Source organism: Schistocerca nitens, chromosome 2 (assembly GCF_023898315.1).
Source record: "Schistocerca nitens isolate TAMUIC-IGC-003100 chromosome 2, iqSchNite1.1, whole genome shotgun sequence".
Classification (NCBI taxonomy): Eukaryota; Metazoa; Arthropoda; class Insecta; order Orthoptera; family Acrididae; genus Schistocerca; species Schistocerca nitens.
This window is the reverse complement of record NC_064615.1, coordinates 576,855,750-576,874,370: the sequence shown is the minus strand read 5'-3', so window position 1 is coordinate 576,874,370 and position 18,621 is coordinate 576,855,750. Positions and strand designations below refer to the sequence as shown.

The window sequence follows — 18,621 nt, the reverse complement described above, 5'->3', positions numbered from 1 at the left end:
GTAAGAATTTAAGAATGATTAATGGGTACATTCAGGTACGAGCATTACTCGTCTATTTGAACATAAATCATTAATTAGTCAGGTGCAGATCATCTTCTTCCCCTTGGTATTTATTCCGTATCTTTACGGCGTCGCCATGATTGGGATTTGGCAATCTCAAAGTCAAAAAACCCTTTCTTGTCACTTGCCCCCCCCCCCCCCCCGCCTCAACCCCTCTGCCTACATGGGACGGATTATGTTTACCCTAACTGCCTGCACCTAGCGTTATCGCATGTGAATGTACGCGAATGTTTTGCAAATACTTGCGAAGCCTGTAACTGAAGCGAAATTTGGATGCTAGCTCGATATTCACCTAGTCGGATTTGGAAAACCGCCTAAAATCCACATCCAGGCTGGCTGCAACACCGACCCTCGTCGTTAATCCACCAGGCAGATTCGATCGGGGGGGGCCAACATGCGTCTCCGAATCCTAACAACGATATGCTAACGGGTGTGGCCATCAGGGTGCGTAAGTACCTATTATAGACAAGCATTACAAATTTAGTGTACTTTGACGCAGCCGTATAGCCTACGTACTGATACAACACTTACGTCAGCCGTAGGGCTCCTAATTATGAGATCACTGGAAAAAATTGGAAATTAGTGGACCAAACTGCTGAGGTCATCGGTCCCTAGGCTTACACACTACTTAATCTAACTTAAACTCACTTACGCTAAGGACAACACACACACACACACACACACACACACACACACATTCCCAAGGGAGGACTCGAACCTCCGACGGGGGGAGCCACGCGAATCGTGGCAAGGCTACCCCGCGTGGCCAAGAGATCATTGTTCAACATGGCTGTTCTATCATAAATTTTTCCCTCAGTCACCAGTAGAAATAAGAAAAAAGGAAAGCAAAATGCAGTTTAACGACCCGTTGCAAACGAGGCCACTAAACACGTAGCATAAGTTGGATTTGAGAAAGGATATACCATCGTCAAATGATGCAACCCGTTATTTTAAAAATAGTCTACATTCCAGCACATCATATATTATTTCAAAAAGGAATTAACCGTTTCAGACGTAACTAAAGTACACCAGTTGCAGTCTTTTTAACACAGTTTTATAAATTATCTCGGCTGAAACACTTATGTATGTCATTTTAAATCCTTTTTAATGTGTTAATATATGTTGAACGGCATATGTGTAGTTACTTACATGCCCACCAAGGGATTAGCTTTTATGTGCATGATGGTCCTCACTCACATTTGTTGACAATGTGGTTTTCTCGAAGTACTTGCAAGCGAACCACTGCTTCCTCCTTTTGGTATGACAGTACTGTATTTTATACGATTTAATGTTGCCTATATACATACGGCTTCATTTTTAAGTTTTAGCTTTTTTACATTGTTGTCCATCTTATAAACCTAATGACAGCTGTCCGCAGCTCGTGGTCGTGCGGTAGCGTTCTCGCTTCCCTCGCCCGGGTTCCCGGGTTCGATTCCCGGCGGGGTCAGGGATTTTCTCCGCCTCGTGATGACTGGGTGTTGTGTGCTGTCCTTAGGGTAGTTAGGTTTAAGTAGTTCTAAGTTCTAGGGGACTGATGACCATAGATGTTAAGTCCCATAGTGCTCAGAGCCATTTGAACCTAATGACAGCAGGAGGTGGACGACACTGGCAATATCTTGTTGAAATTATATGCGACTGTATGAGAAAGCAAACTGGTTCTATAGTTCGTTACCTCAATCGGTAAATGGGGCACTCTTACAGGCTCGCTTTGTTGTCTGTGCGTCTGTCTGTCTGTCTGTCTGTCCAGCTGTTCAGAGCTATTTCTCTCAGAAAGGAGTAGATGTATCTAGTTGAAATTTATTTCACATACTAGGTCCCTTGGCGGTATAAAACATCTAAACTTGTAAGACAATGCGCTCAAAAGATACGGCCATTCATGTCACATATTTTGACACTCGCAAATCCGCTCATCAAATCCTATAGGGTACTTTCTGTTTGCCTAGGATCATGAAATTTGGCAGTAGACAAGTTATGACAGTACAAGTAGAGGAAAAATCCTGACATTCTTAATTTATAATTACTTCACACAGAAGACTGCTTTCTCTCAGGAACGGATGGGCACAACAAGTTCAAGTTTATGTCACATATCATCGTCCACGTCCCTTTAGCGGCGTAAAACATTTAAGCTTCTACATCACAGCCAATCAAAGGAACTGCTGTGTCACATATTCTGGCACTCGCAAACCCACTCATCAAACCCTACGGGATACTTCCCGTTGAAGCTTGAAATTTGGCAAGAAGCTATGTTTCATAGACAAGTAAAGAAAAAGACAGTAAATTTGTTAAACCGTAATTTTATCAGATAAAAAATATATTTTTGTTATTAGAACATATACTGCATTCATAATCTACATCTACATCTACATTTATACTCCGCAAGCCACCCAACGGTGTGTGGCGGAGGGCACTTTACATGCCACTGTCATTACCTCCCTTTCCTGTCCCAGTCGCGTATGGTTCGCGGGAAGAACGACTGACGGAAAGCCTCCGTGGGCGCTCGAATCTCTCTAATTTTACATTCGTGATCTCCTCTGGAGGTATAAGTAGGGGGAAGCAATATAGTCGATACCTCATCCAGAAACGCACCCTCTCGAAACCTGGACAGCAAGCTACACCGCGATGCATAGCGCCTCTCTTGCAGAGTCTGCCACTTGAGTTTGCTAAACATCTCCGTAACGCTATCACGCTTACCAAATAACCCTGTGCCGAAACGCGCCGCTCTTCTTTCGATCTTCTCTATCTCCTCTGTTAACCCGACCTGGTACGCATCTTACACAGATGAGCAATACTGAAGTATAGGTCGAACGAGTGTTCTGTAAGCCACCTCCTTTGTTGATGGACTACATTTTCTAAGGACTCTCCCAATGAATCTCAACCTGGCACTCGCCTTACCAACAATTAATTTTATATGATCATTCCACTTCAAATCGTTTCGTACACATACTCCCAGATATTTTACAGAAGTAACTGCTACCAGTGCTTCTTCCGCTATCATATTGTCATACAACAAAGGATCCTTCTTTCTATGTATTCGCAATACATTACATTTGTCTATGTTAAGGGTCCGTTGCCACTCCCTGCACCAAGTGCCTAGCCGCTGCTGCTCACAATCATAATAGAAAAATATTACAGCATGTAAAAGTAATATATAAGTTGCAGTCACGATTTAACGCCATCGGCCTTGGCGCAGTGCTAACCCCGATTCCCGTCAGAACACCGCAGTTAAGCGCTGTCGGGCTTGGCTAACACTTGGACGAGTTACTGTCCGGTTCCGCCTAGTGCTGTTGGCAAGTGGGGTGCACTCAGTCCTTGTGAGGCCAACTGAGAAGCCGCTTCATTGAGAAGTAACGGCGCTATGTTACAAAAACTGACAGCGGCCCCGAGAGCAATGTGCTGACCACATGCCCCTCCATATACTCATGCCGTGACGTCTATAGGCTGAGGATGACATGGCGGTCGGCCGGTTCCGTGGGGCTTTCCGATGCCAGTTCGGAAAGAGTTCAGTTCAGTCATGTTTTAGTAAATAAATAAAATATATCGTATTAAATCTTCTCTCTCTGCATATATAATCTGAAGTCACCTGCTCGCTTCTTAGAATTCCCGGCAAAAAACTTCAATATTCTCGATTACTAGGATATATATATAATTGAGCTTGTTCAGAACCCCATTGCGCGAGTCCACTCGTACATGGCCAATTTGATTAAACAAACATATTAACTGTCACTGTTGACTCCCGTGTGACTGCAAACGTTGCTCTTTATACCCAAGCATTTGCGTAAAGTAATTTAGGGACACCACGTAAAACCAAAATTTGGACGACTGTGTGAGGATTCAGTGATAGAGAAATGTGTGTTCTGTTTACGTCTGGAAGGTAATTTTGTGCACCGATACCGTCCGGTATGCGACCACTGGGAAAAGGTGGAACGATCAGAGGGAGGCTTTGTGGCTTTGAAATTGACTGGAGCGGCAGTTGGGGCCACGGTTCAAGACGCACGGGTGGGGGGTTCCCCAGTGTACCGGGTTAGCAGGTAAGGGAGGCGCTTCAAGGTCGAAGCACCCTCCACCTGGGGCTCACAGTGGAAGCAGCACTAGCAGGGACATTTTCAATAACAGCACTGGAGCGTTTCCTATACAAAACTTTTTGTGTTAGTATTTAGAAATCTGCCAATCACGGAAGAAAATATGTGTTTGATTAGTAAATTCCTGTTATATCAACAGAGCGGGAATATTTAGTTAAAAATCTACACTCGGAAACTTCTTAGGGAAAATCTCATGTTTGGAGTCCTAAAAATTCTAAATAAACGCCGTTTCTCACTTAAACCATACACTCTCTGACCAAAAGAATCCGGATACCCCTGCGTAACGCGAAATTGAGCATTAGATTTTACGGGAGTCGGACCCGCCACTATAAAAGGAGGCGGGAGTGTTGTGTTGTCAATACAGAAGCAGTAGCAGGAGGATGGGTCGGTCACGGGAACTCAATGAGTTCTAACGTGGACGAGTCACTGGATGTCACCTGACTAACAGATTCATTTGTGACATTTCAACCCTTCTAAAACTGGCCTAGCCGACTGTCGATCACGTGACTGTGAAGTGGAAAAGCGAAGGAACAACCACAGCTGAATCAAGACCAGGCAGCTTCTTGTACTCGCGGATAAGAACCGTCGAGCACTGCGGAGGGTGATTGTAAACAATGATTTGAAATCAGTGGAAGGAACCAATCGTGAGTTCCAAAGTGTTGCCAGCAGTCCAGCTAACATAATGAATGTGTGTTGGTGATTAGAATGAATGGACGTTGGGGATTAGAATGAATGGGGTACGAAGGTCGAGCAGCTCCCTATAAGCCACACATTTCATGATTGAGTGCTAAGCGACGCTTGAGGTGGTGTCCACTGGACAGTAGATAACCATAAACGAGTGATATGGAATGATAAATCAGATTATACCCTGTGGTAATCCGATGGAAGGTTTGGGTCGGGGGATTCCCTGGAGAACGTTATCTCCCATCATGTGTAATGCCAACTGAAGTATAGAAGGAAGTGCTGTTGCGGTATGAAAGTGTTTCTCAAGGTTGTCTTGTGATCCCATTATTGTGCTTACTAAAACGATAAATGCGAAAGGTCATGAATACATTATACAACATTGTGTGCTGCGTACAGTGAAGGAACAGTTCCGAGACATTATTGTTTCCAGTCAGCATGGCAATGCACGTTGTGATAAAGCAGAACCTGTGACGCAAGTTTTGTGGGAAATAGCATTCCTGCAATGGGCAGGCCTGCCCAGAGTCCAACCTGATTCCAGTGTAACACCTTTAGGATGAGTTAGAACACAAACTTCACTCCGGACTCCATTGTTCTTCCTCTGGCTTCGGCTCTTACGGAAGAAGTGTCTGCCTTTCCTGCAAAGAAATTCAGACACCACATTGAAAGTGTCCACAACATAGTTCAAGCCTACATAAAAGTGAAGGTTGGACACACCGCATATTAATGTCTAATAATAGGAATCCGGTACTTTTGATAAGACAGTGCGTATCGTGTGGACATAGGAGGCGGGAGAGACAGGTCGTGCTAAAGACGTAACAGGGCAAGAAAACGGTCACCAACATAAGGAAACTGAAATATACTGAGCGAAAGCTTATACGCCGAACGTAAGCTAATTGATCATTGTGTTTTCCTGCCAACAATGTTTGTTTGTATATTTCTTCAACTTATTATTCCCTTTTCACATTCATAGGCCTATATCAAATACATATTACTGTTTCCATCTTGACTTTCTTTTGTAATCACCTCCTCTTTTGTCGTGTTGACTTTCATCCTATCTTGTTATTTCTTGTCTTCTAATAAATTAGTCGCAGTGGTTTCTTTTATTTTGCATTACCATTGCTGACAAGGTTACTACAATACTTCCGACTGAAGCTCACAATCAGTATCACACACGTATTACATTACTATAGTCTACCAGTGTGCCTTTATCGCTACTGCAGACATCCTCGCTTTTGTCATCACATTACCTAAATTTTTCCGTAATTCTACTTATGTAAATCCCACCGATTCCTATTCGTTTTTTAGCTAAACTTTGCTGAATCTCTCTGCAGGCGCTCTAATACAAGCATAATGATTTCATTTGGTCGTGTATCAAACAGCATGTTGGCTGCTTTTGTTAACGTAAACAGTGGCAATGAAAGACGAGGGTCTGTTAAAAAGAAAGCAAGAAGATACACACGCCTGTCGAGAGTAGTGCATTGTGATTTAGCCCTGATTTTCTCGGTGGTGGAAATAGAAAACAGCAGGAATGTAACCACAAGAATGAGTTACTCTTAAATCTTAGCTGTGCAAAAGCTCAGAAGTTTCTAAGGATTAGGTGGAACGCAAAAACATTTGTTTATTCCTTGTGTAACTTATAACTCTTTCGATTAGTTCCATGCTTTCCACCGCTTCTTACCTTGCACTAATGTTTTCGTCTCACCTTACGAAACAGCACAATGATTAAGAGACATAGATTAGCATACATTCGACATGAACTCAATTTAAATCCTTATACGGCTATCCAGATTTGGGGGGATGGGTTCTTCATGAAGATTTATATCTAGATTCGGACTTTCGGTTAAAATCTACGTTTACCACTATGCTGTCGCGCTTCCTATGCAAATCTGTGTCAAAACGACCTGCTCTCCAACGTATATTTTCTTCTACCGGTCTATGTTGTTTATAATGCCAGGGAAAATTTAATTTCCTTAGATTCTTCCAGTGAATCTCACTCTTCATTTCCTTTAATAAGTTTTACGTTGTCGCTTCAGGCTCACATTCCTCGATATTTTATGACTGTTTCTGTTACCACTAACTGAACACCTCCAATCGTTTGAGAAACAATAAATTTTTCATCTATTTATGCATATTATAGCAGCTGATTTTCGGTGCTTCTGGGCAACATGGCCCGCAGCTCGTGGTCGTGCGGTAGCGTTCTCGCTTCCCGCGCCCGGGTTCCCGGGTTCGATTCCCGGCGGGGTCAGGGATTTTCTCTGCCTCGTGATGGCTGGGTGTTGTGTGATGTCCTTAGTTAGCTTTAAGTAGTTCTAAGTTCTAGGGGACTGATGACCATAGATGTTAAGTCCCATAGTGCTCAGAGCCTTTTGAACCATTTTTGGGCAACATGTGTACCCTAATTATCCGTAATGCGCTACAACTCATTGTGTTAATGGTTCACTACCACTTCCTGCACCAAGCACCAACCATCTGTAAGTCTTCTTGCATATCGCGGCGATTTATCAGAGAGACAACTCACATGTATACAATAGCAACATTGGAGAACAGCCTCGCGAAGTTTTCAATGTTATTCACCTTATCATTTATGTATACAGAAAATAATAAAGGCTCCATAACAATTTTATGACGCCTTTTTCACAAATGACATTTCGTCCCGGTGCTGAGCTGCATTTTCTTCAGTTCAACAACAACTGGATAGCACAGCTATTACCTACTAACCTTCCATCAATCACAGTCAATACCAACAATCCGGAATCCAGAAACAAGTCGCACGGTTACTCTCACCATACCTATAACGTCTCCAAATGAAACCAGAGAAGCTGATGGATGTTGAAAACAATTCGTTTTTCATTGTGGCTAGAAAATACTACTGCAGAAGAAGAAATAACAAACAACGAACTGTGCGTACAGAAAGTAACCTAACTGAGCATCCAGTTCAACAATTCTGGACGTAGCCTCATTTGGCGAGAGATAGGATCTCGTACTGCACCCAGAAAAATGGTCGAAAGTGACCGTTTTGGTGGTCCACGTGTTAGGCGTAATGTTGCATGGACGTACTGACCTCCAAGTGTTTGGGGTAGACGGTACACTCACTGGTCAACGTCATTCTGATACTTGTCGCCTTCCCCATCTGCGTCTTTTCAGGTGTGCACCGGGCCCCGACTTCATTTTTATGGATGGCAATACACGACCGCTTAGAATAGCGCAAGTAGAGGAGCTTTTGGTTCGAGAAGACATTCGGTGAATGCACTTACATCTCACTGGGCGCTTGTGGGATGCCTTGGGAGCCATACTGCAGCAACGTCCACATGCACCAACGACCGTCTGCAGCTGTCAGCTCCGCTGGTGGAGGAGAGGAACCTCCCACCACAAGAACTGCTCACGTCTCGAGGACAGCGCGGGACCAAACTGCAGAGCTAACGTTGCCACTCTGTTAAGAACCGTGTCCCGCCTGTTGTAATGTTCACGGGACTGTCCTGAACTACGGTGACTTCAGTGTAATTATCGTCTTTGTAGTGTACTATTGCAAGTCTACATTACTTCAAGGGGAGTTCGAGCACATACTACAACACACACAAATTATTAATATATTAAAACTTGAACATGGCAGATTTTGGAAATAATTATTCTCCTCACCGATGACGTGTACTTTATACTGTTACTGACAAGTATAAGTTTAGCTCTTCCTTCATTGCAGAGTGATAGTTTCACATCAGAGTACAATTGTCTATAAATGAATAACTGTTCTATTAGAACGCTGCCGGATCTATACTAAGAAGACACCGTCATCATAAGAGATGATTACAAGTTTCCGCTGAATACATAGTGACTGGACTGAACGGCATCCCGCTCGGACGTGAATAACTTTCCGGCTGCGGCGTAAGGAAACAAAAGGGGACGTGTCTGCGCCGATGTCACTGATTCGTCATTGGTGTGTCTGGCAGACAGTCTTTACTTGTGGTGCCGTCGGGAGGTACCAACTTTTGCATGAGGCCTCGCTTTGAGGACGACGCCACAATCGTTAGTTAAAAACGTCATTTCTAGGCGTCTCACTGTGCGTTTCTTTCAGTTACCTTCTGTACTATAGTGCAGCAGTTCAATCTGTGGAAAGTTTCATCGAGCTACATTGCTTGGCAGTGACATAATATGCGAAAGTTACTTTCGTCCTTAAGTTTTGCGGCGCTGTGTATTAATTCACATTTTCAGTGGCATGAGAACTAAATTGGGGCAGTTCTCCTGTGTACATTTGGCAAGCATTTCTGCTTTTGTTTGTTCCCTCATTTTCAGTTCTTGTTTCGTTCGTCAGGTCTGGACACTAACTTTGGTACTACTATCAGCCTGTACATTCGACCGTAATTTCTTTGGGTTTGTGTGAAAGGCTTTCCGACAGTAACTTTTTACGCTATCTTCGTGCATTGCTTCCTTGATAGCTAAAAGCGTTTCATTCGGTATCTCTGCTGTGGTATATCGAGAGGTTGTAACAATGAAAAATTGTACTGAAATGCAGGAGGATCTGCAGCGAATTGACGCATGGTGCAGGGAATGGCAATTGAATCTCAATGTAGACAAGTGTAATGTGCTGCGAATACATAGAAAGATAGATCCCTTATCATTTAGCTACAAAATAGCAGGTCAGCAACTGGAAGCAGTTAATTCCTTAAATTATCTGGGAGTACGCATTAGGAGCGATTTAAAATGGAATGATCATATAAAGTTGGTCGTTGGTAAGGCAGATGCCAGACTGAGATTCATTGGAAGAACCCTAAGGAAATGCAATCCGAAAACAGAGGAAGTAGGTTACAGTACGCTTGCTCGCCCACTGCTTGAATACTGCTCAGCAGTGTGGGATCCGTACCAGATAGGGTTGATAGAAGAGATAGAAAATATCCAACGGAGAGCAGCGCGCTTCGTTACAGGATCATTTAGTAATCGCGAAAGCGTTACGGAGATGATACATAAACTCCTGTGGAAGACTCTGCAGGAGAGACGCTCAGTAGCTCGGTACGGGCTTTTGTTGAAGTTTCGAGAACATACCTTCACCGAAGAGTCAAGCAGTATATTGATCCCTCCTACGTATTTCTCACGAAGAGACCATGAGGATAAAATCAGAGAGATTAGAGCCCACACAAAAGCGTACCGACAATCCTTCTTTCCACGAACAATACGAGACTGGAATAGAAGGGAGAACCGATAGAGGTACTCAACGTACCCTCCGCCACACACCGTCAGGTGGCTTGAGGAGTATGGATGTAGAGATCTATAGCCCTCTGCTTTGTTTCACACTTATTATGCGTTTCTTTAGGGTTTCTTCACAGCGACTGTCACGGAGAGTCCGTCCCATCACGAAATGTGCTACTGGATTCGTATCAATCCAGTGCATGCTCACATGTTCTTTTAAATTTGAGCCATAGTTCGTCTTCATATTCCTGTTCTGAGTTAGAGGTTTCAATTTACTCACTGAGGTACATGTTACAGAGTTTCTCTAGCATATAAATCTTTCTGTTTTTTTTTTTTTTTAGTTGCCCTTTCTACTTTGGAAATCGTGTATGCTACAAGTGCCTCCTGGTCATTGATACCAGCTTCGATGCAGACAACCTCAAAGAGGTCATGCCTATTTGTTACCATGAGGTCCAATACATTTCCATCACGAGAGGGCATCCGAACCATCTTTTCTAACTAGTTTTCAGAGAATGTTCCACAGCATTTGTTATCGCGGTTACCAGCAACAGACGGAGCGAGATGGCGCAGTGGTTAGCACACCATACTCGCATTTGGAAGGACGGCGATTCAAACCCGCGTCCGGCCATCGCGATTTAGGTTTTCCGTGATTGCCCTAAATCGCTTCAGGCAAATGCCGTGATGGTTCCTTTGAAAAGGCTCGGCCGACTTTCTCTCCATCCATCCCTAATCCGTTGGGACCGATGATCTCACTGTTTGGTCCCCTCCCGAGAATCACCCAACCAACCTTACCGGCAACAGAAGTGCAATTATTCGAGTGGATGATTAAAGTATCCTCCGATGATTACAATATGGCTGGGGAACTTATGTACTTGCGAAGTGAGGTTTTCTCTCTGTTTTATTGTGACGCATACCCTGCTAATTTTGTTTAGCACCTGCTCACTTAGTTTCTTATTTCTTCATTCAGTTACAGCTTGCCCTAACTTTTCGCTTTGGAAAGCGTCCTTCTGGGTACAGAAGGTCGTTTAAATGTTATCATTAGTCAGTAAATCTTAAGTAGGCGGCTTTCAAGCGTAATTCTCCGTCGTCTGAAAGACGAACATATCTCCTGAAGTGCTGTGACGTGCCATTCGACAATTTTCGAAAAAATGTGAGTAGGTATGATACCCATTTTGTGTGATTATTTTGGCACCAGTTTCGTAGGTACAACTGAAGAAGCAGTGCATGATCAGAAAGCCCGTCGAGCGCACACATTAAATTTATTTTATGCAAATCCAAAGATTCAATCTGCGTTAGCGATACGTATTTTAGTTAATAGCACTAATTCTTGAAAATTATTTTCCTTTAATTGGGAGCCTTTTTTTCGTACTGTTGAAAATATTTTGCTTCATTCTTTTCTCTAGAGATATTTAATAAGCTTCACTTTCATTTCCTTGTAAAAAATTCATAAACGTAACGCTTCTAGCAGTGGAGCATTACAAACTTCAAAGGAACGCCGTGCGGCAGCGAAGCGGCATGGCGCGCCGCAGTCGCCGACCGAGCGGCCCGCTGACACCTGTTTCCCCACGGAGGCGCCCGAGCGATTCCGACTCAGCACGAAGCAGCGTCCAGTCGGCTGCGAGCGCGGTTGTTGGGTAGTCTTGTCGCAACTAGCGTGCGGTTAAGTTGTGCTGTCGGATCCGTCTGTGACGTGTGTGTTTGTGCGAGTGTTCTGTTCCGTTTGTCAACGACGATGCTGAGGCTGCTGCTCCGGGATAGTGCATCACTACGGCGCCTCCGCTATGACTGAGGGGTAAGTGCTGATTGATTAAGAGCGGCAACTGGAGCCGTGAAAAGCTGCGCGGTACCTGTAAGACACTAGATGCCTCAAGCTTCTCTGGAGACCACGGGACCGCTGGTCTTGCAGTAGGGAGCTAGGTCTATTCGGAATCTTGTAGGTGTTCTGGACGACACTCGAGAAGTTGATTTGCTCTAGAAAAGTATTTCCGATTTTTCGTAGATTCCTGTTTGCTGAATCGCTCCCGGAAATCGTGTGATGTCTCAGTGTCTTCTTGTACATGAAAGAAAAGACAATACGATTGTTTACCCGATAGTGTGATCTGTTCTCGTGGCGTAACAAAAGGTGACGAACGCTGTGTTAACGTTTCCCGTATGAATTCGAGATAATTTAGTGTGTTCAGCACAAGGCTGTGCATTAAAACATGTAACTAATTTTGTCATCTGATCTAGTAGGTACGCTATTTCAAATGATTTTGCCGGATAAGAAACTTTAGAAGCACTTTAAACGTACGGAAAGCTGTGTGATTTATGCACATGGAAGGCAGAAGATTTGTGGCTATGTAAGAGAAATCATAGACAAGTGGTTCCTCCTATATCTGAAGGCGGGTCGTTGTTTACGAACGCCAAAAGATATTGACCTATATTCGCCTTTCTGGAACGGAATGTTTCTACTCTCTGTATTGGGTCATAAGCCGTGTTGAACGTTCGTGCCATTTCAAAACATCGTGCCGAAACAGCATTATTCTTCTGAATGAGGGGAATAAATGACACGTTGGAGTGTGAAGTTGGTAACGAATACTTGTATCGATGAGTGCCTGACAGGTGAAATCTTTTTATTTTTCGTAAGAGGTTGTAAATGTGGTTCAGGGATAATGTAATAAAGTTTTATTAAAGTGGTATTTCCACGTAAATTGTCGGCTTGACATTCCGGGGACAATTTTGTTTTTTTACTCACTAGATGCTACGCGATGGATTTTAAATTTGTTTACTTTTGTTGGATGTCTGAGCATATGCGCAGCCTGCAACAGTATCGAGAGTTGTGCAATGAGCTTATTGTGTAAATATATAAACCGCCGATTACGCAACTGAATTCAATTTTCGTAAGTATAGAAAAAGTGCATATTGCTAGTGTGTAGCAAATTACTGGCGTGATTTCAAGGGTGACGGTGGTTCTGTGCAGTCTGTGATACGTATTTATTGATTTACGAAAATGATGCATTTCTGTCAATGAAAATATTTGTGGTAAACATGTAAGTATACGGTCAGACGAGTGATGCTGTAGAGTTTACCATGTCCTCGCAGGTACACCGTTGTTTTCGGAGCTCAGCACTGGCCCCGACATTTTCCCCGTAGGTGTATTTCATTGTGACTGCTGAGGTGGCGGGTGCCGGCAGCAGCAGGTGTCTGAGTGCTGCCTGGCCTGTGCCGTTCTGCGCGCGATCCCTCGGACTCGGACGGACGGACGTCCTTGCGCGGCCTAGCGCCACTCGGCACGCCCAGCCGCCCACGCACTCGGGTCGCCCGGGGTGGCGTAGGCTGGCCTCGCTGCGCTACCTGCCCTGCGAGCGAGCAAAGTTATTCAGCTTCATTTCAGGCGGGAGGACTGTACGGAAATGCATCAGTCGCACACATCCGCAGTGTAGAAGCCACAATGTACAGTGTATGGTGAAGGGGCTCAAGAGCACATCGCTGTCGCCGCCTCTTGCGTTGCGTGCTGAACTTGGCAAAGCCTTTGACATTGATTGTAGCCAATCGGGTAATACTAGACGGAAAACAATGAGAATCACTGAATCTAATGATTTCTTTCATCTACGTCTATACCCTGCGAACTAGTGTGAAGTGAATGGCAGAGGGTACGTCCAACTGTACCAATTATTGGGGCTTTTCCGTTCGATTCACGTATGGACCGCGTGAATAATGATTGTTTAATGCCTCTGTGCGTGGTGTAATTAATATACACTAATGCTAATTTCAATACACCCTGGTATTTCAGATTTACAACACAAATCAAACGTTATTTCTCACATAATATAATTGTATTAGCTTCCACTATGTAATACAGTCACAATCATTATATTTTACTTTCACCAAAGAATCCTCCTATGGATTTAATGACTGCCTCACAAACACGAGGCATCCAGTCAATCAGTTTTTGTAGGTGTCGTGAATCTATATGATTCTACACATCCTTAACATAATTCTAGAGATGTTTCTTGCTGGATATATTAACTTTCCTGATACGTCTGTCCACTTCATCCCATACCATTTCAATGGCGTTACAATCGGGGCTTTGGGACGGCCCGTACCAAATCATTAAGTACTTTGTTTTTCCTTTGATGCAATGTAGTTCGTACCATATGCCGACCGATGTTTTGGGTCATTATGCTGTTGTAAGGTGAAACGTTTCCCTATTAAACGCAATCCACTTCGTATTGGACGATACTGAAGTATGCGGTGGTACTCCTGCGATTCACACACCCTTCCATCCATTTTCACAATGTCGTCAAACCATAATAGAACCTCCTCCGTGTTTAACTGTAGGTAGAAAACACTGCTGGGCTACTCTTTCCCCCACAAATCGGCGAACGAATATTCTCCTTCTGGTTCCAAAAATCTCGAACTTCGATTCATCCGTGAATAACACCTTCGTCCACTCTTCCGATGTCCAATTACGATGTTTTCTATCCCATTCAAGATTCTTGTTTTTATTTATGCGTCTTAGGAGAAGTTTTCTTGCTGTGACACAAACTTTCAAGCCGGCTTCAGTCAGTCTCCTTTTTACTGTTGCAACAGATATTGTTGTTGTGTTCATTTCAACCAGTTCTGCGCGGATTTGGGGCGCTGTTTTGAATCTATTTCTCTTACTGGTAATTCTGACATATTTATCATAGCTTTTAGTTGTTTTACGAGGTCGTCCTCGTCGTGGTATGTCCTTATTACCTGTCGTCTTCTGGCGGTGAATGGTGTATTGCACTCCCCCTATAGACACACTACACTGTTTCGCAATTTGGCGAATAGATAAACCTGTTTCGCTAAGTGCTACAATTGCAGCACGTTTTTCTATGGATATCTCCACTCGAGGAGCTTTGTGCACACTTAAATGTCACGAAGGAACTGACTTGTTGGAACCACATGTTATGTATCGTAGCAATGATTGCCGTTCGCTGCGGACATCACATCACTACAGGGAACAACATAGTTGCACCAAATGCGGCGTCTGTCGGCAAATAGGTAAACAAACATATCAGATGTGTGCATAAATGTTCTGTACCTAACATTGTTTGTTGGATACTATTGTATCTCGATGACCACAAACAAAAATCACGACATGTGTACAACTGTTGTACTATTCCTTTGCTTCCTGAACCGTACCAACGATATTAAACCTTATCTACGAAAAACTATGCCATTTATTGGATGTATTGAAATTAATGAGCGGTAGTTTAATCTTATTCGTACGATCCCTGTGTGAGCGATAGATTGGGGGTTGTAGTATATTCCTAGAGTCATCACTCAAAGCCGGTTCTTGAAATTTTGTAAGTAGGCTTTCTAGGGATAGTTTACGTCCATCTTGAAGAGTCTGCCACTTCAGTTTCTTCAGAATTTTTGTGTCACCCTCCCACGGGTCAAACGAACCTGGGACCTATCGTGCTGCCCTTCTCTGCATACGTTCAGTATCCTCTGTTCTATTTGGTGGGAGTGATTTGTAAGCAGTCTCCTTTGCAGACTGTTTACGTTTCCCTAATATTCTACGAACAAACCTGTCTACCATCTGTTTTACCCACTACAGAGCCTATGTAATAATTCTATTTCATATCCCTGCATATTGTTACACCCAGGTATTCGTATGAGTTTACAGACTCCATCTGTGACTTGCTAATATTATATTCACAGGATATTAAGTTTTTTCGTTTTGTGAAGTGTTCAGTCTTACATTTCTGAACATTTAAACGAAGTTACCGATCTTTGCACCACTTTGAAATCTTATCAGGATCCGACTAAATATTTATAGCAGCTTCTTTCAGAGACTCCTTCACTATAGACAACTGGATCATCTGCAACAAAAATCTGAAGTTAATATTAAATTGTCCACAAGGTTGTTAATAAACATGAACAGCAAGTCTCCCAACACATTTCCCTGGGGCACATCCGAAGTTCCTTCTACTATGGATGACTATCCATCCAAGATTACATGGTGCGTCCTACTACCAAAAATTGCCCAATCCAGTTACAAATTTCTCTTGATACCCCATATGGTCGCACTTTGGACAAAAAGCGCAGATGTGGTACGGGATTAAATGCTTCTCGGGAATGTAAAGGATACTGGACGGTAGTTTTGCGGAACACTTCTACACTTCATGTAGACGGATGTGACCTGTGCTTCGTTTCAACTGCTGCGCACGGTTTTTTGTTCGATGCATCTACAATAGATTATATTTAGAAGAAGTGTTAGCCGCAGATTCAGTATAGAATCCGATAGGAATTCCATGTGACCCTGGAGCTTTGTTCAGTCATTACGCAACGTGTCACAGCACGCAAGGCAACAGCCGTCGATATCGGAAGCGCGTTTTTACCGGCTAAGAGTTCTAAAGTAATGTACCACCTTCAGATAGGCGATCAGACTCAATCGCAAAGGCTTGTTTAGTACATTTCCTTTCTGTCTCTTATCTCGTATGGTACATTTTGGGGATCATCTGTGCAGTCACAGAGAGTCCAGAATCTAGTTGTTTGATGTGCCTTCAGCAGACGACGTTCCGCCAGACAATGAACTTCCTCCATGTTTTCGGTTCTTCTTCCTCCATGTTTTCGGTTCTTTTCGCAGTTTTCGCACGTCCTTCAATTGAATTGTGTTCGAAAGCATTACAACACGTTTTATTTCAGTTACCCATTTGTTTACTGTTAAATGAAGCGACATGAACCTTCATTATGTCTTAGCCAAATTCCATTAGCAATAATGTATCCAATCATTTCCTGATGGCTATCCCAATTTATACATTTTAACGAAACATGTACAGCACTAAAATAACCGAAAACAATTATTCACGTTAACATATTCCCCATTGCTTCTTGGTAGAACAGTTTCATGCTAAATGGTGCAAATCAAACAAATTGTGTTCTGTTTCACTAATATTTATTGCAAACTGATTTTCAGTCTAATAGTTCATTAAGTAATATTACCTGACATGGGCTAATAAGGTGTAAACCCTTTTTAACAAACAAATATTATTGGAACGAAACATAATTTGCTTTTCGCCCTTTTAAGAAAATTATTCTGCAAGTTGCCGCGTTGTTTTCATTATGACTCACGATGTACCATGTCACGTAAGGGTCACACTTATAATTTTTGCCATATCCTCCTAATTTCAGAAACTAAATAGTCAGACCGGCACAGGTTTTCTGTTTCTTAATGAGCCCAATGTGTCTTATCGTCTATTCTCCTGCGATAAATACTTCTAGAGCCTTCGTTGCGCTACGTGTTGGAGATCTAAACTATAGGCCGTTCTTTTGCGCTTTGTCGAATGTTTCTTAACGTTCTCATGCCAATGAAACAAAATTTCTCCTCAAACGTGGGCCACAAGAGTATCTTGTGAGATTACCTTCCACGTACCAGGTTCCCCTTCTCTGTATGAGTTTCATGTACGACAACGCGATATTCACTTTCCTCCGGATTGCTTAAGATGTGATAGCTGTCGGATGACTGATGGATGAAATTGTTTTGGCTCTGAGTTTTTCAAACTTGGTCTGTCACTTAGTTAAGAAATTCACTGGCCAAGTTTACAGATTACTATAATGTAGTTTTCTAACGTTCGTATTCCTAATTTCTAATCATGGTTGTAGATTACAATTGAGAGGCAAATGGGACTCTGTCGTAGGAAGGAGCCCAAATGTTATTTTCTTAGAAGTAGATTATAAGGGTGTAAACTGAGCCACGATCAACTCGGGAGACCTAGTGCAGTCATAGTGCTGTCTTACTTCCCAAGATTCGTCTCGACGCCTGCAGAATTTATTTTTAGACGCTGAGAGAGTGTAATATTCATGGAAGTAAGCATGGCGCAGACCTTAAATGTTCTTATAAATATTATTAGTGGAACTTGGGTTACCTGTAAATACTGTTACCGCAACCAATATTACTACTACTACTACTATCACTATTGTTATTATTAATTTAGCGCTCATATATAATAGATCACTGTTTGCAATCACTTTATAAGCCACGCGCATACCCGCAACGAAGAGTGCCTTCATTATATGTTTTTAAGACAAATTGCAGTTCTAAACATTGTTTTCTTGGACCTAAATGCTGTCGATGAATTTTGTAACCTTAACGTCTCACCTGGTACCGCTGCAAGTAGAAGCATTGTCCATGTTGTAAACTAACCCTATTACTCACATGCTCAATTTTTCATTTCAGTTACTACAATTCCTCATTTAAAAAAAAATACTTTCTGCAATCAGCACATAGAAGCGCGTGCTTGTGAATTAATGCTGAAAAACAGTCCAAATTTAATTGTAACAGTGTACAGATCCCCTCTGGGAAATTTTGAATTATTTATGAGGAATCAGGATTCCTTACTGTGTTGTCTGTCAGACATCAACAAGCAGTTAATAGCCCATGGTGACTTCATTGCAGATTTTCTAAAGGATATTGGCAGGAAAAATGTTCGGGAAACCTTATTTGGATCCTACAATTTGCTCTCGGCAATTAACTTCCCAACACGGGTGGAGAAAGACTGTAGGTCCCTAATTGATAATGATTTCTTTGATGAGGCACATTGCAAGAAAATAACTATTTACCCTGTAACAAATACTCTCTCTGATCATGATACACAGTTAGTCAGGA

General features: G+C 42.8%; 1 protein-coding gene across 1 annotated transcript in view; it reads left to right on the top strand.

Moving 5' to 3' along the window:
- Positions 1 to 11,652: 11,652 nt before the first annotated feature.
- Positions 11,653 to 18,621, top strand: part of LOC126236623 (protein FAM43A) — a 658,532-nt gene continuing 651,563 nt past the window's right edge. The window contains exon 1 of the mRNA XM_049946068.1: positions 11,653 to 11,793. The gene's annotated coding sequence lies outside the window, so the exon portion shown is untranslated. The remainder of the gene's footprint in view (positions 11,794 to 18,621) is intronic.